The sequence below is a fragment of the Mesitornis unicolor genome, unplaced genomic scaffold (assembly GCF_000695765.1).
Source record: "Mesitornis unicolor isolate BGI_N332 unplaced genomic scaffold, ASM69576v1 scaffold27199, whole genome shotgun sequence".
In the NCBI taxonomy this organism is placed as follows: domain Eukaryota; kingdom Metazoa; phylum Chordata; class Aves; order Mesitornithiformes; family Mesitornithidae; genus Mesitornis; species Mesitornis unicolor.
In genome coordinates, this window is record NW_010205661.1 from 52,041 (window position 1) to 57,112 (window position 5,072).

The window sequence follows — 5,072 nt, forward strand, 5'->3', positions numbered from 1 at the left end:
AGGGCAGAGGAGAGCTTGTGGAGCCCTAGTGTGAGGCAGTCCTGAGAACCTCGTACGCCGTGTCCCTTAGGCCAGCGTGGGCCTGCCACCCCATGGCTGGGGTCTTGCCCAAGGCCAGGTGCCATCCCGCTGCAAATGGTCCTGCACCAGAGAGGAGGGCTCCAGCCTCAACTTAAGAGGCTCCCCACAATGAGTAGCAGGGTAGGCCCAGCCTTTCGGCACTGCCAAGGGAACCACAGCTCTCCACCTCAAGCCACCCATTGCCTCTACCTCAGGCACTGACTCCTCACAGAAGGGAAAAAAACAGTACACGAGGAGCACGCCAGGAGAAGTGCAAACTGAACAGTACTGTCTTGGTTGTGAGGGAAGGAGAAAGAAGTGAAAGCAAATAAAGGACTGGAAAAACAGGCAGGTAGATTGTGATCGTGATAAGCAGCAGCCCAAGCTGTAGTTCCAGTTGTGCAGTTCAGAGCAGGATTAGAGACTAACCTGGCACTCAAAGGGGCTGCTGAAGCAAGTGTGATTTTCCTGTCTTTCTTAGCAAACTTGTCTTCCATGCTGCAGACCTGGTTTCCTCACGTGGATTTATGTTTCTCGAAATGAATAGTACAAAACTTTTTCCCATAGAACTGTCAGGACTGAGAAAATAAGCTGTGGAAGCCATAGCAGCAACCACTTGCAGCCCACAGGGATGATGTGTCAGAGGTTCCTCCAGAACTGCCCACGGCTGAACTGCTCCATGCCATGCAGCGAGGCCTCGCACAGATGTGCAAGTGTTGCACGTGGAATAGACGCACCCACACGCTCTCACTAGGTCATGTCCTTAATTTGTGTAGCAGAAATGCATTAATTTCCTGCCTCGTTCCTCCTCACAACCACAGATGAGGATACTCGGTTTTCTTTTTGCCTAGTGTAACTCCCATCTATATTGAGGCAAGGTACACTCTTGCCCTGAGAGGTGAGTAAGCACTGAGTGTAGGTGTGGTAATGTGTTTGCAGATGCTGTGCTTTTGACTAAAAGTATCCATAGATTCACTCACTTCAAAGAGAATTTCACAGGGATCATAGCAACCTTTTTCTCTCTTACAGTAAAAAGTATCTAAGCATTCAAAGCCCATCTAAAACAAGTAACTTTTTGGGAAATCTGAGAGCTTGGAGCCTTTAGAGTACTCCTTGTATAGGAGTCACTATCTATGGGTGAAATTGATTTAGAAATAGTATTCTCAGTAGCAAATGTAGGAAGTTAGATTGTGTGACTAAGTTATATCATCAGTTATAGCCATCTGGCAAAAAAACTTGCATGATACCTCAACTGTTGAGGTAGTTTGGAGGCCTTTTTTAAACCTACCCTGTTTATTGTGGGTTTAATACCTGCAGCTAAATTAATGTCATAAATATTTTTTAATATGTTAAAAAAGGACTCCTGAGTGGAACAGTAAAAGTGCTAATAGAACTGCTGCTGCAAATTTGTCACACGGGTTTGATCTCAAATACACTTTGAGATGGCATGTCTCCAAGTTCACAGCATACTTCCTTCTGTCTCAAGGATGGTCCCTGCTTTAAATTACGCATGATCTGTTGTACAGACATGTTAACAGTTGCACAAGAGCAACAGAAAGTTGGAGATTTTAGATCATTTGCCAGCTGAGATTGCAGTACGATTTTACAGGAACGTAACACATGAAAAAGTCATCCTGTGCGTTATCATGGCTACTTTATTAGAGCAACACCCATGTGCCCCACCCCAAGGGCGGATTACAGTCTGCTGGAGACTGTGAATATAGAAAGACGGTTCCACACATCGGGTTTATGACTTGAATGTACTACACATAGAGCAGAGTAAAGGAAATGTTATCATCAGTATTCACTGATGGTAACAACTCTAGCCAGAGATCCCATTTCAGGTTGGCATTAGGTGTTTAGCTGGGTTTGTCACACTTACCTATTGGTTTATTTGGTGTCTACACATAGAACTGCAAAAACATGACTTGACCAAGCTCTGGCAGGAGAGCCCTGACAGAGCTGGGAACTAAAGTATCATCAGTCACTATCCAGTGACTGTCCAGTACTTTTTATTGCAGAAACCCAATAGTGATGGATATTATTTTACCTGCAACTTAATGATTGCAAACAGGAGTCAGACTAAAACCTTATTTTGAAATGGTGCGCATCTGTTTCCCTTGAGGAAAAGAGATTATCCATGTGTTATTAGTACTGGCATGTTTATGGCACACTATAGAGCGTTTCTCATACTGTTCAGTTAAGCTCAACAGTATGTGCACACAGCTAGCAAGTTCGTTGCAAAACAGTCTTCATTAAGCACTATAATGCTGTTGTTTGGGGTTTTTAATTCATTTTGTGATTAGAATAGTTTGGAGTAAGCAAAATAAGAGGAAAAAACGCATAGGAAATTCTACGCTGGGTAGTAAAATTATTGAGCTCTATTTCCTGAACATACTGCTTCCCTTCAGAGAAACTTGTTTCCTGAGAGAACCAGAAGCAAAATGTGCTTCCTGCTTTTAATTTTTTTGGTGTTTCTGTGATGACGTTTTAGAGACTGTTGGTTGGTTTTTTTTTTCAGTTTACACCAGTTTTTCTGCACAATTGAAAGATACTCTCTATGTATTGTCTCCTTCATTAATCTTATGTTACCATAGCACAAGGGCTATGAGTGAGCACTCTTCAGCACTGTCAGGAGAAGAACATGTTTAATTCCCCTATGGGCATCATCTGTAGCAGCAAAGCCAAAGTGGAGAGTAAAGGATACTGACTTAGAGACTCCAGTTTGACCTTTATGGCTTCTCCTCCAGAGTGCCAGGACATCACAAGACTTCTGTTTAACAGTTTGCTAGGCACAACGGCCAGGGCTTTTTTCCCCTAAACATTGCCAATGAGCAAATGAGATGTTAGTCAACATACTATTTCTTAGGGCGCATACGCATTACCCCCTTCTCTCATTTTTCTGAAATCTGTAGATCTTGTATAAAGCCAGATGATGTATCCTGACGCATGGAGTACACTCTGCACTGTCTGCATGTTCTCTGTTGCCTGAGGCAGGAGGGTGGAGTGTTTTTATGTGCCTAACCACTAACTGCTGCAGAAATTTTTAAAATCCTACCCACTTCAGCATGGGCCTAGGGCTGTGTTTTTGCTGGCTGCAATTCACTTCTCAGAAAAATGTTCTGACTTGCTTATAGCCATGTAAATTTATCAAGGGAAGGTCTTTATAGACCAGATTGCTCGTGTAAAACCAGTTTGCTACAACAAAACTTGTCCTTGGGAGATAGTTTCTGCTCTCATAATGGTGCAAATGTCCAGTAATTAGTGAAGTCACTAGAATGACATCAGCATGAAGCTGAAGCAAAAGTAAAAGTTTGTTGCCTTTTCTGCTTTACATCTGGAGTTGCTTAGATTAGCCCTTTTTAAAATTCAATTTTCAAGGTACCTGTCTTGAAAAGAAAAACTGACATAATTTATTGTAGCTGAGAGGCACTGCAATTTGCCATTACAACAGATAATGTGGGAGCCAGCTGAGATGGGCTTCCAGTGCTCACTGCTGCATGTGTGAATAACCTTGTGGGTGAGGCACAGTGCTAATAAAAGGGAATGGTATAAGACTATCTCTTATTTCTGTGTCTTCTTGTGGGATTTTCTCTGACATAGTCATGCCAAAAATTACAGTTTGAAGCTTTACGAGACTGTACAAGACAAAGGAAACAATAAACAGACCTTCAGTGTTCTTGTCTTTGCTGAAGAACTGATTGATCATTATTTTAAGAAGATTCAAGCCTTTTAATTCTAAGCCCTTGCCCAAACTAGTCCTTGGTACAGCTTTTGTCATCTGTGATGATCTGAGCATATTTTTGTGTTAAAGTTATTTGGATTGTGGTGGAGCTTGAAGAATCGTTTCATTTTCTCACGTACTTAATACAAAAGTTTATTTCATGCTGACTGCATGTAAGTCTTAGGTTGCTTGCATTTGTCTATGCTACTGAAATGGGTGAAACTGAAAAAGTGGACACAGCTTAATTGCTAGTGCAGACAAGCTAGATTGAGGGCAGTTACCTATCAACTGCAGGCCTTGGGTGGACCCAGTAGATTAAACCAGGGTACCAAACAGGTCATCCAGTGAGCAGGTAAGCACAGGTGGAGATGGATGTCTTGCCTTCTTCCTGGAGTCCTGGGGGTTTCGCCTTTGCTCTGAGTGTAGGCATGTGTGAGTTGTGTCCTCACTTCAGCAGCATCACTGTTTATCGTTTTGTTTGAGAACAAATAACCATTCATGTTGTCAGGCACTGATCACGGTTATGCTGCTAGCCAGGCTCACAGGTTAATACGCTCATGTGAGAGCTGACTTACAACTCTCTCCTGTTTTCCTGGTCATGCAGTTAGTAACTTACATAATGTTTTAAGTGTGCATAATTGCTGTGGTATAAGGGATATGTCTGTGTGTTATTTGTGCAAAGAAAATTGCATGTATAAGGACAGCTGCCTCAGGATTGTGAGGCAGGCAGTTCACCAAGAATTGCGAACAGGGTATGAAACTCTCACTTTTTAGTGCAAAGGTTGAAACAATTTCTTTCAAAGTCAGAAGATGTAAGGTACTCGCAGACAATGGGAACTCAATAAATACTTGCTTATCACCCCTCCTTTCAAAATACTCAGCTATAGGGAAGTCAACACGGATGTCTTCTGTGCCGTTTCCTTTAGGAAGTAAAATGTGCAGTGAAACTTTCTTAAGTAAAATATGCTATTTATGCTGGTTATGGCTCATTTCAAAGTGGGTATTTCAGTGTTTGTGAGCTATGTTGCTTTTGTTCCAATTATTTTTAAAGTAATTTCAGTACAAATTTTCTAGTCACATTCATATCTAAAATAACTGTCATTTGTGTCCCTTTCTCTGCCTAGGCATACAGAAAGAGCTTTACTGATGAGTGTATAATATTTTCTTACAACCTCAATGGGTTGAAGTGATTATTCTTAGGTTATTTTTACGGTTGTCATGTTGCCTTACTGCAGAAGGGCAGCTTAGCCCTTGTGATATTTGAAGTCATTGAGAAAGCTCCTGTTGA